At 41.9% G+C, this 18408-nt stretch overlaps 1 pseudogene; it reads left to right on the top strand.

The window, feature by feature from the left end:
* The window catches only part of LOC106567298 (serine/threonine-protein kinase mTOR-like), a 153861-nt pseudogene that overhangs the window by 28060 nt on the left and 107393 nt on the right, over nt 1-18408 (top strand).

Below are 18408 nucleotides of genomic sequence, written 5' to 3'. Positions count from 1 at the left end.
CTATCCACCGGATGTGTACCAAACTCACTAAAAGTGTCAGTAATAAAGCCTCTCTGAAAAAGCCAAACCTTGAACCAGAAAATGTTAAAAACTATCGGCCTATATCGAATCTCCCATTCCTCTCTAAAATAAAAACGAATAATAAAAAGTAACACAATAAGAATAACGATAATGAGGAATAACAATATACAGGGGGCACCGGTACCAAGTCAGTGTGTGGGGGTACAGGTTAGTTGAGGTAATTTGTACATGTACAGTACAGTTGAAGTCAGAAGTTTACATACACTTAGGTTGGAATCATTAAAACTTATTTTTCAACTACTCCATACATTTCTTGTTTACAAACTATAGTTTTGGCAAGTCGGTTAGGACATTACTTTGTGCATGACACGAGTAATTTTCCCAACAATTGTTTACAGACAGATTATTTCACTTATAATTCACTGTATCACAATTCCAGTGGGTCAGAAGTTTACATACACTAAGTTGACTGTGCCTTTAAACAGCTTGGAAAATTCCAGAAAATGTCATCATGGCTTTAGAAGCTTCTGAAAGGCTAATTGACATCATTTGAGTCAATTGGAGGTGTACCTGTGGATGTATTTCAAGGCCTAACTTCAAAGTCAGTGCCTCTTTGCATGACATCATGGGAAAATCAAAATAAATCAGCCAAGACTTCAGAAAAAAATTGTATACCTCCACAAGTCTGGTTCATCCTTGGGAGCAATTTCCAAACTCCTGAAGGTACCAAGTTCATCTGTACAAACAATAGTACGCAAGTATAAACATCATGGGACCACGCAGCCGTCATACCGCTCAGGAAGAAGACGCGTTCTGTCTCATAGAGATGAAAGTACTTTGGTGCGAAAGTGCAAATCAATCCCAGAACAACAGCAAAGGACCTTGTGAAGATGCTGGAGGAAACAGTTACAAAGGTATCTATATCCACAGTAAAACGAGTCCTATATCGACATAACCTGAAAGGCAGCTCAGCAAGGAAGAAGCCACCGCTCCAAAACCGCCATAAAAAAGCTAGACTATGCTTTGCAACTGCACATGAGGACAAAGATCATACTTTTTGGAGAATTGTCCTCTGGTCTGATGAAACAAAAATAGAACAGTTTGGCCATAATGACCATCGTTACGTTTGGAGGAAACAGGGGGAGGCTTGCAAGCCGAAGAACTTCATCCCAACCGTGAAGCACGGGGGTGGCAGCATTATGTTGTGAGTGTGCTTTGCTGCAGGAGGGACTGGTGCACTTCACAAAATAGATGTAATCATGAGGCAGGAAAATGATGTGGATATATTAAAGCAACATCTCAAGACATCAGTCAGGAAGTTAAATCTTGGTTGCAAATGGGTCTTCCAAATGGACAATGACCCCAAGCATACTTCCAAAGTTGTGACAAAATGGCTTAAGGACAACAAAGTCAAGGTATTGGAGTGGCTATCACAAAGCCCTGACCTCAATCCTATAGAAAATTTGTGGGCAGAACTGAAAAAGGGTGTATGAGCAAGGAGGCCTACAAACCTGACTCAGTTACACCAGCTCTGTCAGGAGGAATGGGCCAAAATTCACCCAACTTATTGTGGGAAGCTTGTGGAAGGCTACCCAAAACGTTTGACCCAAGTTAAACAATTTAAAGGCAATGCTACCAAATACTGAGTGTACGTAAACTTCTGATCCACTGCGAATGTGACGAAATAATTAAAAGCTGAAATAATTCTCTCTCTACTATTATTCTGACATTTCAGTCTTAAAATAAAGTGGTGATCCTAACTGACCTAAGACAAGGAATTTTTACTTGGATTAAATGTCAGGAATGTATTTGGCTAAGGTGTATGTAAACTTCCAACTTCAACTGTAGGTGGGGGTGTAGTGACTGTGCATAGATAAGTCTGGTAGGTTCGTGTCACTGGGCAGCTCACGGCTGGGTTTCCCTTTTTAATCTGTGATCGTTTGCGAGCCCTGCCACATCCGACAAACACAGTTGGATTCGATCTTAGTGTAATACCCTTGTTTGAACTAGGTATTGAGCTTATTCTTGTTAAAACCAAGTATTGAGTTTATTTGTTATAATTAATTGGTATTAGATTTAAAAAGGTGATTGAATTGCTCTTAAATTGTAATGTTGTTAAATGCATTTCTTTTTGAATAAATATTTATTTAATGTATAAGTGAATAGTTTGGTTTACTTTTAAGTTTAATTTTTGACCAATAGGGTCGATTGTTAAGCTGTGGCCAATGGGAGTGGACCTGGTTCATGGGAGGCTTGGGGAAAAAAGAGAGGGAAAGAGACGTTGATAAGAGGATGGACTTTTACATTAGGACCGTTGGCGAAGAAAAATTATAAAAGCAGACGACAAAACTAGAACAAAACCCATACTTACTAAGATATGAATGGAAATACCGATTTTATAATAGAGTTGTTATAATTTTGTTAAGACTTAGTAAAGACTGAAGCTACCGTCTCGTCGTGGAGGTATTTGACAGCCTTGAGGTTAGCCTAGCATCGTGTGACACCTAGAGAGATTTGCTTGGGAAAGCTTAACGAGTTCTTGTTCCCATGGGATATCGGTTACGGCTAAGGAGTACTGTCTGCATTGATAGAGGTGCTGTGGATCTTGTGAGGAAACCTGCAAGGAACTGCCATACTTCCCTGAAGGAATATCTACAAGTAGTGAGTAATCACAACGTGAGGTGCTTCTGCACTTTGTGTGTCGTCGTTTTCTTTTTAGCTCCTACGCGCGCCTACGGGTTATTAAGCAAGTTTGAAATAATTTGGACATGGGTTGTGCACGACTCATTGGGGTTTATTATTTTTTATTTATTTTGATGTGCTTTTAAAATGTAGTAATACACATATTGAACCTTACGTATGTTGCCTTGGTGGAGTCATTTACTGTTTCAATTTAATTTAATGCATGGAATAGCCTATCCTGATACAATAACAGAAACCTATAATCATTTCATCAGAAGTTAATACCCTATTGCCATCACCCTAGACAGTTTACAATAGGAACTCTTATTGGAGATGTCCTTCTCACCTGACATCCCATGCTGTTGCGATACTCTAGTAAGTTAATATTGTGAGAGTCATATTCGAGCCTGGTGAGAGGGTTACATTGGTACTGTATTGACGCTTTGTCTGTTTGGTGGCTCGTTGAAGTTCAAGTTTTGGTTTCAAAGTTCTTTAAGTGGTGGAGAACCATAGTTTACCAGATGCCTTAGAAGTTTGAGTTGTGTCAGATGAAATGATAGCTGCTGTGTGTGTTTTCCTTAGGTGTGCCGCTGGGTGCTGAAGTTCAGGACCAGTAAAAACCCTCTGATCCAGATGACCATTCTCAACTTGCTGCTGAGGCTTGCCACCTTCCAGCCAAACAACTTCACAGGTCAGAACAGTGCCTTGCATGCAATATTCTTGCTAGATATGGATCCAATCTTTGTTTATGCATTTACGGAAGCACTTGATTTTGAAACTAGAGAAGCCAAGCTACCAAAGTTGAAGCCAAGCTACCAAAGTTGAAGTCAAGCAATCTACCTATATGAATGATTTTGAGATATCATGTATGAATTTGGTTTAGAAGTCATATTTAGCTACAATAGGGCATTCCTTTACATTTTAAAAAAATACTAGGGGCTGCTCCAAAAAAAGATCATACCATTGGATAATAGTGCCGCATGTCAATGTGTGTAATTTCTCTCAATTCTAACTTTCCTCGACTTTGACCAGTTGAACTTTCCCCCTCCCAGACCAGTACCTGGCTGACACCATAGGCTACCAGCTGGGCTGTTTGAAGAAGGTGGGCTACTGGTGGTGGCAGTGTGCACCAAGATCCAGGAGATCATCAAAGCCACGCTGTCCCTCAAGGACTTCGCTCAAGTAAATTATTATAGATTTACTTAATAGACAGTTAATTATAGATACAAATCTGACTTTATGTCTGAAGTGATTTTTTTTGTTCATGCTCAGAGCACTGAATACTCACCTTTAGATCAGTGTTTCAATTCTGTTCAACATGTAAAGATGAGACAGATCAATATATTCTGTGTGCTGAGCTTCATTTTCTAACACTTGTGTCCTCTCTGTGTGTGTTTGGGTTTAGGGGAAGAAGCCCATGCAGGTGGACCACAGTGTTCACCTGTATCAGCAAGCTGTCCAGAGGCATGGGGCGCAGCATCCAGCAGGACACCAAGGAGGACTCCGGTAGGGCCCACGTCAACTCTCATTCCCATCCATAGTTCCCTATGCTTTGTGTGCGCAGGACTGGCCGCCAAATCCCAAGTATGTCAACGTCCCGTCTGTCTAAAAGATGAAAGCCTTGATGCTCAACAGATGTGGCTTTGAGGACCCTTTGGTTGTGTGTTTGGGGGGGTGTGTTTGGGTGTGTGCATGTGCGGATGTCCTGGTATGTTGACAGGACTCCACAATAATCAACCCATGTCTCTTCCCGTTGCTCGACACTGACGGTGGTGCTGTACGACCTGAGTGGCCTGATCCCCCAGCTGAAGAAAGACATCCAGGAAGGCCTGCTGAAGATGCTCTCCGTGGTGGTAATGTACAAGACCCTGTGCCACACGGGCCTGGCCCTACAGTTAGCATCCCCGACGCCAGCGACGTGGGCAGCATCACTGGGCAGCTTTGAGTTTGAAGGTGAGACGCTTCATGGCCACTACTGAGAAGAATGCATATTGAATGTCAAAATGATTGGATTGCAGCTATTTTCTGTGCAATGTTAAACTAGAATTGGCACCAGAGGAGAAGGCACTTTCAGGATCAAGCGGTCCAATAAGTGAGTTTAACCAGAGGTTTGAAACATAACATTTTCACTTTGATGTCATTGGGCGAAGTCAGTAGCAACACTGAACATTTCCCTCCTGAGTTGACCACAGGCAGTACTTGTACTAAGTTAGCTGGCAAGGTTAGCTAGCAATTTTCTTTTTTACCTGGCTAGTTGTAGCAGCATATCCAGCTAAATTAGCTATCAAGCCATAATTTCTTCTTCTGTAAATTACATTTGTAGTTGAGGAGGCTGCAGTTAAAATGCTACGTTCGCTAACAACATTATCAGTGACAGCTGCTATGTGCATTAGCGCCCTGTGCCCAACCTTCCCTGTTTCAGTCCGTTTTATTCCATTTGGTGCCTAACAACTTTCTTTCCTGTCCACAGGCCACTCGCTGACCCAGTTTGTATGCCTCTGTGATGACCATATCCTCAACAGCGAGGACAAGGAAATCGGCATGGAGGCGGCACCCACTTGCTCGTGTCTGCTGACGCCCTCCATCCACCTGATCAGCGACCACTTGGTCAGCCCAACGGCCCATGCAGTGTGTGGTTTATGTTCTCAGCAAGCTGCTGATTTAGAACCATGGAGTTACCGCAAGTCAACACAAAGACAACAGGAGTACTGCCTCTGCTATTTCAGCAGCATTTACACTTAAACATTAAAATAAGAAATGTTGACTCACCCTGCTTGTAGACAAGTTGAATGCCAATGCCAACCTCCTCTCTTTCATGTTAGCAAAACGGTCTATGGCTCTTTTATACAGTACACTTTAAGTTTTTGTTGTCATAGGCTACCTAGCTAAAATGCTCGCTAGCCGGACTTCCATTCATGGGCAACCATGAACCAGCTAAGTTAGCCAGCTAGCTAGTTAATGTGAGCCTACTAGGCTACATCTAGGCTACATATTGAACTTCAATCGCCTCTGGCAAGTGGCACAACATATTCGTTTATGGTTAGATCAGAATCGCCGTAATAATCATTGGCCTATACAGCAAATTATGTCAAAACCACAAGTCCAAATCTCCATCCATGGCTTAGGAAACTAGCTACTGCAGGACATCAACACAATCAGACCAGAAACAGACATGTTTTCTGAAAATGAACTTATGCAAAGGAAGTGATTTGATTGGTCTAAAGCCAAATCCAAACTGGCCTCTCTTGAGGGGTGTTTTGCTGCACCAGGACAACCCACAGTTGAGCTCAGCTCAATGCTGATTGGCTAATTATTTTATAATTGTTTTATCAAGCGATGCCAAACGCTTGCTGGCAGTGACCTACTTGGTGTGTGAACTGCTGACTGCTCATAACTTAGATAGTTGTTGATACATCAACCAGGATCAAGAGGCAGGGACATTTGTGACTTGTTTTGGTAATCAGTGGTTGTATTGGAAGGGGAGTGGTTTCACCTCTCTTAGGCAATCAGCTATTAGTACATGGATGTGTGCTTTCCTGCTCTGCATTTATCAGTTAGTGTTAGTTCTTCAGTCTCCCTTGGGCGGTTGTGTCAATGGCAGTTTTGTCAGAGAACTAAGATGGTTCTGGGGAGCTGTTTTAAAGAGGGGAAGGGTCCACAGCATTCTCTCACTTGAGTATTTTAACTAGTTATTTTTAGATCTATCCCAGTTCTATCCCAGTTCGCTCCTCTCCCTGTAGGCTTTAGACGCTCCCCACCCCTTGGCTGCAACCCTTCTAATTTAGTGTACCCTGCGTGCCCAATTCCGTGTCTCTGGCAGCGTTTGGAACTGCCGATCTGCGGTCAAGAACGCAGAGTTAATCTCAGCCTATGCTGCCCTTCAGTCCCTTGACTTTGTTTTGGTCCTGATGGAGACATGGATCACCCCAGAGAACACTGCTACTCCAGCTGTTCTTTCATCCGACTGTTTTCCCTGATTGTCCGAGAGCATCTGGTCGTCGCGGTGGTGACACTGTCCATCTCCTCATTTGAATTCCACGCTGTCACTGTCACTTGTCCACTCAAACTTAACATTATCTTCTATTGTCCACCATGTGCCCTTGGAGTGTTCCTCAATGAGCTTGACACCTTGATAAGCTTATTTCCTGATGATGGTATACCGCTCTTTGTACTTCGTGACTTAACTTCCTGACGTCTGCCTTTCCAACACTCTTGCCTCTTGACCTCACACTTTCCAATCCCCTCCAACTCACAAGGCTCATACCCTTGACCTGATCTTTACTAAAGGCTGCTCACATACTAATCTCACTGCAACGGTGCAGTACAGTACAACAAAACTGAATTGTCCAGTCAAACCAACCCAGGTAGTAAGGGAGGCTGTGTTAATTATGAGAATGATGATCATGTTAGGGTCAAATATCCAAAATGAGTAGGCACTCCTGGATTAGCTTCTGTTTTGGAAGTGTCTTTGTTACAAAACCGAACATTATGACATTATATTGTGTGGCAGACAGAATCACATCGTTTCTGTTTTAAAACAGATAAAAAATACAAACTTGATAAAGTTGTGTGGTTCTTTTATTCAAAGTTTACTGATGATTATCAACTACCGTGTAGACAATGTCAACCTTTTCTAACTCTTTCTTTCTCTGTCTCAGATCCAGACATCCACTACTGGCCTCTCTGGATGAGCACTTAAATGAACACCTGGCACAGGTGGAGAACCTGGAGGCACTTCTCGATGCTGAATGATGAGGTCTTTTGAGATCCTTGAGCTGGCCATCTGCACCATCGGACGCCACCTTTGGCATGCCCTTCCTGCGCAAGATGCTCATACAGGTAATGCAAACTTGTCTTGTGTTTTATTTGAGTAATTGAACCCATTCACAAGGTAAGTTGACTGAACACATTTTAATTTACAGAAACAACTTTTACCTGTAGGTATTTCTGTGCAAGATGTATCAAAAAGACAAAAGATGCTTCAGAAGAAACCAACAGGTTTTGATCTATTTTAGGTGTAGTTCTGTGTGTAGTACCCAAGATGCTATTCCTTCCTGAGTGTCAGTGGTGGACCAGCCATTTCAATAACACACCAGCAGATGGGAGCCAAGTTAATGTTTCACAATGTGGCTTGAATTACAAATGTCAGACTGTTGAACTATTCTAAACTATGCTTTGGGATTCTGTTTTGATGGGAATAGAGTCATTGTCGCTCACAATTAAAACTGTGATGTTTTATTAGCTAAATTAAAAACAAAGCGTTCATCAGAATGGCTGCTAAACGATGGTGTGTGCTTCTGCCTTTTCCAGATCCCGACTGAGCTGTAGCACAGTGGCGTGAACAGGAACAAGGAGCAGAGCGCTCCCATTCTCGGTCACCTGGTCTCCAAGGCCCCTACATGGAGTCCATTCTAAAGGTACGTACTGTACAGTCATCAGCACTGTCCCCTATGTTTTACTCAATGAAAGTAACATACTATATATAGGATAGATTTCATCTTAAAGGTACCGCCATCAGTGCTGGCCCAAATGTTTACTACCCTATAAAATCTTCTGAATGTTTTACTCACTGAAAGATCATTGTTAGTCCACCATAACATATTATATGTTAGTGCTGTTACTTTTTAAGTTGGACATGTTTAAATCATTCAACTTATTCAAGTGACGTTGGCTCTAAGCTCATTTCATCTTTATTTCAGGCTCTTATTCTGAAGCTGAAATATCCATACCCCAATCCTGGGGTAGTCATCAGTGTCCTGGCCACCATCGGAGAGCTGGCTCAGGTACAAAACGTTGCCAACCTGTGACCCTACCAGCAAACGCTAGTGACATTCAGTTTATAGATTTTTTTCCCCCTTCATGTTCAGTGTATTGTGTGTTTGTTCTATATTATTTGCATTATTTGCCAATGCCAGTCTGCCAATGGTGGCCAACCTAACTTTGGGATCCCCTGTGGGAATCAACCTTGTATTTTCACAATTGATTTCATTTGATTGTCACTGTCCCTGCTCAGGTGAACTGCTAGACTCTCCAGAAGGTTGAGGAAGTGAGTCTTTAAAAAAATGTAAGGGCAGAACAGTTAGACCAACAGGTTCCCCCAAAGAAGCCATAATCGAAGTAAAAGATAAAACAGGATTATGTTAATTTTCATATTTCAGGCCAGGGTCGTGTTCAGTAGGGCACATGTTTTGCAGGTTTGCAACACAAAAAATGGTGTGTTTCTAATTGTACAAGTTCAGATAGTGTCTCCCCATTTCAAGATGTTTTCTCCCTACTAGACACGTCCCAGGTTACGACAATTATAAACATCAGAGTACTGTTTATGCACTGTATTATGTAAGGCATTGGTAATCACAGATTTGTGAATTGTGAACAACACAGGCCAAGTGGAGCAAAATGAAATAACAGACTGAATACAGTAAGTTGTTTATCTGATAGGTGAGGTGCAATGTAGGCTTACTGTAAATTAGCTATGCAAGGATAGATGGCCTCTTTGCACCAGAGGCAAGTTCTGATTTGGTTGTTGACACAAGGCCCTCCAGGTGAACGTGTTGGAAATGAGGTGGATGGAGGAGCTGTTCCCCATCATCATGGACATGCTCCAGGAATCCTCTTCCCTAGCCAAGAGAAAGGTAGGTACGTGCAATTGTATAGGCATACGTTTATATTTTTTCTCACAATATCTTCAATTGCAAGCCTTTCCCCCAACCATCTCTTGTAATATCTGGTGTTATTATATTTATCTGCTTTCAAAAGGATGCTATTGTATTGATCATATTCCATCCACTACTTTTAGCAGGCATTTTATGGTACTATTATGGCTTCAGATGCATTTGTGATTTGATGACAGTGTCGGTGTGGTAACACTTTTTCCTTTCCACCAGGTGGCACTGTGGACTTCAGGTGAACAGGTTGCCAGCACAGGATACGTGGTGGAGCCCTAAAACAAATACCCCTCTCTTCTGGAGGTGCTGCTCAACTTCCTCAAGATGGCGCAAAACCAGGGAATCAGGATAGGGGTACCCTTCATTCTCCATTGTGGCTCCATTTGGGCTTCACTCAGTTTCATAGAAGCAATGGTTCAACTCAAAGCGACAGCGACTAATAGCTATGTCTCGTATGACGCCAGATGCAGCTGTCAAGATTCACAACACTAATATAGGCCTAGGTGTGGTAACACCTTGAATCCCACCTCACCTTGGAATTACACTCCTAGTTGAGAATGAGGTGGAAAAAGCTTTGTTTCACCATCTCACATTTTACTACACCGACTTTGTCCACTGATCTGTCTAATGTTCTGTCTATAGAGATGTATATCATATGTTCGAATATTGTGGATCTGTCCATCAGGCTATTCGTCTGCTGGGCTTGCTGGAGCCCTGGACCCCTACAAGCATAAGGTGAACATTGACCAGTCGCGAGACGCCTCGGCCGTCAGCCTCTCGGATTCCAAGTCCAGCCAGGACACCGGTGAGCTCCGGCCGCTGTCTTTAACCTCTTTCTTCTCACACACACACACATACACATATACACACATTAGCTTTGTTGTTGGTGGGTAGAGTTCACCTATTTCTAAAAAAACAAAAAATATTTAACTTTTTTTTTTTCCTGTGGTGTTAACTTTACACTAGAGAAAAGCTATTTGCGTTTTCAATTACCAAAGGTCCCGGTTCTAGCTACCACGAGTACCCAATTACAGCTATGAGCTGGGCTAACAAATGGCCATATCCACGGATTAACTTTATTATCACTGGAATTTGCTGCATATAGGGCACCGCTGAGGCCTAGCAATGTCAACAGAATTTATGGTTTGGCTTTACAACCTGTCGGAGCCCAAGTGTCATTGTACATCTGCATACTTTGTCTGATTGCGAACCAAAACATCCAACACAGGGAGGCTGACCTCAGTTCAGACAAAGTGATCGCGCTAAGTTCTTTAGAAGCTGTTAGAGGGATATCTGATCAACATTGACCCACATATTTGGCCCCAAGGCTTGGAGTTTTTACCATAAATCCTGATGTATACGGCTTTGTAACGATTTTATAGGTCATATAAAATTCCTAATGGCCCATGCACTGGTGAGACCAACGCCTTGACGTCATTTGGGTCACAGGATTAGGCTACGCTGTCCATTGTAGATTGAGAGTGAATGTTTTACTCAAATTCATATTACATTTATGCATTATACCCACACCGTAAATCACTCATCTTTCTCATGGAGGTAGTGACTCGATTCTGTGTTTTAGACTGAGCCCCTGAGGTGTTTTCAGTCCTCGAAGATAATAACATATGCAGCCTCCTGTGGCGCCATCTTTTTCCTCAGTCCAGAGTTAAACAGCTTGCAAAAATGACAAGCATTTTTTTTTTAAATCTGCAACTTTAAAAATTGTTTTGTCACATGTGAATCAATTTACCGGGAGCATTGCAAGGAAAGTGCATGGAAAATGTCAATCGGGACCTACGCTACCGTTCAAAAGTTTGGGGTCACTTAGAAATGTCCTTGTTTTTTAGCACTTTTTTTGTCCATTAAAATAACATCAAATTGATCAGAAATCCAGTGTAGACATTGTTGTAAATGACTTGTAGCTGGAAATGGCTGATTTTTAATGGAATATCTACATAGGTGTACAGATTCCCATTATCAGCAACCATCACTCCTGTGTTCCAATGGCACTTTGTTAGCTAATTCAATTTTAATTTTAAAAGTCTAACTGATTATTAGAAAACCCTTTTGCAATTACGTTAGCACAGCTGAAAACTGTTGTCCTGATTTAAAGAAGCAATAAAACTGGCCTTTAGACTAGTTGAGTATCTGGAGCATCAGCATTTGTGGGTTCGATTACAGGCTCAAAATGGCTAGAAACAAAAACCTTTCTTCTGAAACTTGTCAGTCTATTCTTGTTCTGAGAAATGAAGGCTATTCCATATGAGAAACTGAAGATCTCGTACTACTCCCTTCACAGAACAGAGCAAACTGGCTTTAACCAGAATAGAGTGGGATGCCCCGGTGCACAACTTTGAGTGATGGTGTGCACAACAGAGGTGTGATGGTTGCTGATAATGGGCCTCTGTACGCCTATGTATTAGAGGTCGACCGATTATGATTTTTCGCCGCCGATACCGATTATTGGAGGACCAAAAAAGTCGATACCGATTAATCGGACGATTATTATGCTTTTTTAAAAATCTATATATGCATCCCACCTAGTCAACAGCCAGTGGAATCACGTGGCGTGAAATACAAATACCTAAAAAATGCTATAACTTCAATTTCTCAAACATATGACTATTTTACACCATTTTAAATACAAGACTCTCGTTAATCTAACCACATTGTCCGATTTCAAAAAGGCTTTACAGCGAAAGCAAAACATTAGATTATGTCAAGAGTACCTTGCCAAAAATAATCACACAGCCATTTTCAAAGCAAGCATATATGTCACCAAAACCACTGCTAAATGCAGCGCTAACCTTAGATGATCTTCATCAGATGACACTCCTAGGACATTATGTTATACAATACATGCATGTTTTGTTCAATCAAGTTCATATTTATATCAAAAAACAGCTTTTTACATTAGCATGTGATGTTCAGAACTAGCATACCCACCGCAAACTTCTGGTGAATTTACTTAATTACTCACGATTAACGTTCACAAAATACATAATTATTTTAAGAATTATAGATACAGAACTCCTTTATGCAATCGCGGTGTCAGATTTTAAAATAGCTTTTCGGCGAAAGCACATTTTGCAATATACTGAGTAGATAGCCCGGCCATCACGGCTAGCTATTTTGACACCCACCAAGTTTGGCCCTCACCAAACTCAGAATTACTATTAGAAAAATTGGATTACCTTTGCTGTTCTTCGTCAGAATGCACTCTCAGGACTTTTACTTCAACAACAGTTGTTTTGGTTCCAAATAATCCATAGTTGTATCCAAATACCTCCGCTTTGTTCGTGTGTTCTGGTCACTATCCGAAGGGTGATGCGCGAGCGCATTTCGTGACCAAAAAAAGTCAAAATATTCCATTACCGTACTTCGAAGCATGTCAAACGCTGTTTAAAATCATTTTTTATGCTATTTTTCTCGTAAAATAGCGGTCATATTCCAACAGGGCGACGTTGTATTTATTCAAAGGCTGAAAGAAAAAAACTGAGAATTCTCATGAACGCGCATCTCCAGTGTCACTGTCCCCAGGCTGACCGCTCACAAATTCTCCTGCTGTTCTTCGCCCAGAGACAGCAGACACCCCATTACACTTTCTGGCGCCTTCTGAGAGCCAATGGAAGCCTTAGAAAATGTCACGTTACAGCAGAGATGCTGTATTTTCGATAGATATGCAACTGAAGGACAACAAATTGTCAGACAGGGCACTTCCTGTATGGAATCTTCTCAGGTTTTGGCCTGCCATATGAGTTCTGTTATACTCACAGACACCATTCAAACTGTTTTAGAAACTTTAGAGTGTTTTCTATCCAAATCTACTAATTATATGCATCTTCTCGTTTCTGGGCAAGAGTAGTAACCAGTTTAAATCGGGTACGTTTTTTATCCGGCCGTGCAAATACTGCCCCCTAGCCCCAACAGGTTATTAATCAGGGTTTTCTAATGCTCAATTAGCCTTTTAAAATGATAAACTTGGATTAGCTAACACAACTTGCCATTGGAACACAGGAGTGATGGTTGCTGATAATGGGCCTCTGTACGCCTATGTAGATATTCTACCAAAAAATCTGCCGTTTACAGCTACAAAAGTCATTAACAATGTCTACACTGTATTTCTAATCAATTTGATGTTATTTTAATGGACAAACATGTCCTTGTTTTTGAAAGGAAAGCACATTTTAAGTGATCCCAAACTTTTGAACTAGCATACAGATGCGCTGTGACTTTGGGCTCTGTGGACAGTAATAGTTTTATCAGGCCTGCTAAAATGGCTCAGTTTAAGTGAGGCTCTTCAACAGAGGATATGGTTACATCAAGGTCAGTGTCTGGAGCAGCTATAGTCTAGGGCAGCTGGCTGCTGCTGTGCACTGGGGATCCTGCACGTCCTGCTTCAGTGCTGGAAAGCAATTGGCTATGTCATGGGTCTTCAACTTGTGGCTGCAGATCTGCATGTGGCTCCATAGCTGCCGCTTTGTGGCTCCAGTCCTTGGCTAGGTGTAGCACTTAACCTGAACCACCACCCCAGTGAATACAATAACCAGGCCAAGAGATTGACACCAAGGCCTCAAGAATGATAATGGTATAATGTTATAGCTTGCTCAGAGATCCGATAAAATGCTCCAGTTCCAACAGTACTCACACTTACCTAGATATGTGTTCAGGGGGGTGACGACCCTTCATGTCCCATGAAGGCATTGGTGAAAAAATGGTCATACCTAATTGTGAAAGTAAAGATACCTTAATCTTGCCGCTCGGATCCCGTAACCGGGATCAACATCCAGTGAAAAAATCAGAGCGCCATATTCAAAACCAAATCTAATAATTTCTGTTTCTCAAACAGGACTATTTTACACCATTTTATAGATACACTTCTCCTGAATCGAACCACGTTGTCCGATTTTCAAAAAGGCTTTACAGCGACAGCAAAACATTATATTATGTTAGGAGAGTACATCGACAAAAACAACCACACAGCCATTTTCCTAGCAACTAGCAAGCATCACAAATACCCAAAACACAGCTAAATGCAGCACTAACCTTTGACAATCTTCATCAGATGACACTCCTAGGACATCATGTTACACAATACATGCATTTTTTGTTCGAAAAACAGCATTTTACATCGGCGCGTGACGTTCAGAAAATATTTTCCCTCAAATACTGCCGGTGAATTAGCGCCACAATTTACAAAAATACTTGTCATAAACATTGATACAAAATTAAACTGTCATTCAAAGAATTATAGATGAACATCTCCTTTATGCAAACACTATGGAAGATTTCAAAAAAGCTTCACGAGGAAAGCACTCTTTGCAATAATCTGAGTACTGAGCTCAGAAAAATACACTAGGCTATATAGATAGCCGCCATCTTGGAGTCATCTAAAATCATACATTGCATTAGAAATATTCCCATACCTTTGATCATCTTCATCAGAAGGCACTTCCAGGAATCCCAGGTCCACAACAAATGTTGTTTTGTTCGATAAAGTCCATAATTTATGTCCAAATAACTCCTTGTTGTTCGTGCGTCCAGTAAGCTACTCCAAGTGTAGAAAGCGCACAGACGATGTCGCGACGAAAAGTTTAAAAAAAAGTTGTATTTATGTTCGTTCAAATATTTCAAACGTTGTAAAACATTAATTTTTAGGGCCTTCAGAACGTGAAGATCCAATAATATTTCAACCGGACGGTTCCTGTGTCTTAAAAGGTTTTGGAATGGGAGGATCCACCCTCGTGAACTCGCCCCAAGAAGTGATCTCACCCCCTGCCTCAACAACTTCCCCTCCTTGTCATTCGGGCTCTGTTCATAGAAGTCGTAGAAGCTTCAAACAACTTTGTAAAGACTGTCGACATCTAGTGGAAGAAGTAGGAAGTGCACAATTATTACTACGTCACTGTGTATTCAATAGGAAAAGACTTGAAGAGAGCCCATGGATCCAGATTTCCACTTCCTGGTAGGATTTCTCTCAGGTTTTTGCTTGCCATATGAGTTTTGTTATACACAGACACCATTCAAACGGTTTTAGAAACTTCAGTGTTTTCTATCCAAATCTACTAATAATATGCATATCCTAGCTTCTGAGTTTGAGTAGGAGGCAGTTTAATATGGGCACATATTTTTTCCGAAATTGTCAATACTGCCCCCTATCCTTAAGGAGCTGTAAGAGGTTATTTATAGAAAATGACTCAAGTAAATTTAAGTCACTGTAAAATACTACTTGAGTAAAAGTATTTTGGTTTTAAATATCAAAAGTAAATGTAATTGTGGAAAATATACTTAAGTTTCGAAACTAAAAGTATAAATTATTTCAAATTCCTTATTCAGCGACCCAGACGGCACCATTTTTTATTAAATTTTTTAAATGTACTTATAGCCAGACACTCAGACACAATTTACAACCAAAGCATTTGTTTAGTGAGTCCGCCAGATCAAAGGCAATAGGGATGACCAGGGTTCTCTTTTAGTGTGAATTTGACAATTTTCCTGTCCTGCTTTTGGGTGCCAGAGAAAATGTATGGAGTTAAGTACATTATTTTCTTTACAAATGTAGTGAAGTAAAAGTTGTCAAAAATAAAGTACAGGAACACCCCCCCCCCCAAAAAAAAAAGTACTACTTAAAGTATTTTTACTTAAAGTACTACTTAAGTACTTTACACCACTGCATGAAGGAGAAATCATTACTTTGACCAGCTGCTATCCGCAGTGTACAGTGCAGCGCAGCGGTAGTCTGAGAGAATGTACAGATATGACACCACTATGCAATTTTGTCACCTAAAGACTGTCAATCTAGACTAGGGGAGTAACACTCACTCATCCCCATTGCTCTGGCTGGCACATAGGGCAGCAGCAAAAGTGGTCTTTAGCCATCTTCACCATGTTGTTGGCGTCTCCATTAATCTCCATTTTGTGTAGGGCCTAGTAAAGGCCCCATATACTGCTCCCGAGTGGTGCAGTGGTCTAAAGCATGTCACTACAGACCCTGGTTTGATCCTGGGCTGTATCACAACCGGCCGTGATTGGGAGTCCCATAGGGCAGCGCACAATTGGCCCATTGTCTGGGTTAGGCCAGGGTAGGCTGTCATTGTAAAATAAGAATTTGTTCTTAACTGGTTTGCCTAGTTAAAATAAAACAAGGCGATTAGAAATACTTGCCTGTCCAAAGGAACACGGGCGCTCTGCCCAAGTGCCCATCTATTGCGTCTGGCTTCTAAACTAGAGCGTAAAGGGAGGGGCAATTTATAAAGACTGGGACTTGCGTTAGGGGTTGAAACTCAACTCCTTCACTGGGCAATTAAACGTTGAATATCAGACATCTGTTTCCTCGACTCGCCTGTAAAACCAAATCCTGCTCACTGCAGCAGACAGGGCTGTTCTTGGTCACCTAGGGTCTTGTGACTGTGATGCAAAGAATTTTGGCTTGGGAAATAAAGTTTTTTTTTTATTAATGAAACATATTTCTACCTTTTTTGTCTACTTAGTCAAATTAGAGAGACAGTGCTTTCGGAAAGTATTCAGACCACTTGACTTTTTCCACATTTGGTTACATAACAGCCTTATTGCTTTTTATTTTTTTGGTGTACTTTTAGCCCTTTTTCCTCCCCAGTTTTCATGATATCCATTTGGTAGTTAGTCTTGTCCCGTCGCTGCAACTCCTGTACGGACTCGGGAGAGGTCACAGTCGAGAGCCATGCGTCACCGAAATACTACCCCGCCAAGATGCACTCCTTCTTGACTCACTGCTTGCTTAACGCAGAAGCCAGCCACACCAATGTGTCCGAGGAAACACTGACTAGCTGGCGACCGGAATCAGCTTGCAGGCGCCCGGCCTGCCACGAGTCGCTAGAGCCTGATGGGACAAGGAAATCCCGGCCGGCCAAATCCTCCCCTAACCTGAACGACGCTGGGCCAATTGTCCGCTGCCTCATGGGTCTCTTGGCTGGCTGTGACGCAGCCTGGGATCGAACGACGGGTCTGTAGTGACGCCTTAACCACTGCGACGCAGTGCCTTAGACCGCTGCTCCACTCGGGAGGCCAGCTTTGCACACTCTTGGCATTCTCTCATCCAGCGTCTTGAAGGAGTTCCCACAAATGCTGAGCACTTGTCCATTACTTTACTTTAAGACCTAAAAGTCCAAATTGGAGATTTTTGGTTCCAACTGCCGTGTCTTTGTGAGAAGCGGTATGGGTCAACGAATGATCTCTGCATTTGTAATGCATGGAGGTGTTATGGTGCGGGGTTGACACACCACACTTTGATGACAGCTTTGCACACTCTTGGCATTCTCTCAACCAGCTTCACCTGGAATGCTTTTCCAACAGTCTTGAAGGAGTTCCCACATATGCTGAGCACTTGTTGGCTGCGTTTCCTTCACTCTTCGGTCCGACTCATCAAACAATCTCAGTTTGGTTGAGGTCGGGGGATTGTGGAGGCCAGGTCATCTGATACAGCACTCCATCACTCTCATTCTTGGTAAAATAGCCCTTACACAGCCTCGAGGTGTGTCTTGGGTCATTGCCTTCTTGAAAAACAAATGATAGTCCCACTAAGCCCAAACCAGATGGGATGGCGTATCATTGCTGTGGTAGCCATACTGGTTAAGTGTGCCTTTTAAAAAAAATTCTAAATAAATCAGACAGTCATCAGCAAAGCAACCCCACACCATAACACCACCTCCTTCATGTTTTACTGTGGGAAATGATGTTATTTCATAGTTGTGATGTCTTCAATATTATTCTACAATGTAGAAAATAGTCAAAATATAGAAAAATCCTGGAATGAGTAGGTGTGTCAACTTTTCACTGGTACTTGCTTAATTTTATATTATGGTGTTTCTATTCCATGAAAAATGGAAAAACCCTCCATTTCCGTTAGGATGGAACAGAAAATATGGCGTTGTACAATGTGACGTTTGTAAATTCAGACCGTTTCGTGCTCGGAGCGCACACTGGACATTCCGGCCGACGAGTAGGGTTGATTTGAGTGTTCTGGCCTTACAACGGCAGTCAAGCACCCAAGCTAACATTGGCT

This window comes from Salmo salar, chromosome ssa13, assembly GCF_905237065.1.
Source record: "Salmo salar chromosome ssa13, Ssal_v3.1, whole genome shotgun sequence".
NCBI lineage: Eukaryota > Metazoa > Chordata > Actinopteri > Salmoniformes > Salmonidae > Salmo > Salmo salar.
Note: the sequence above shows the minus strand (reverse complement) of the source record. Positions and strands in the feature narration are given on the sequence as shown.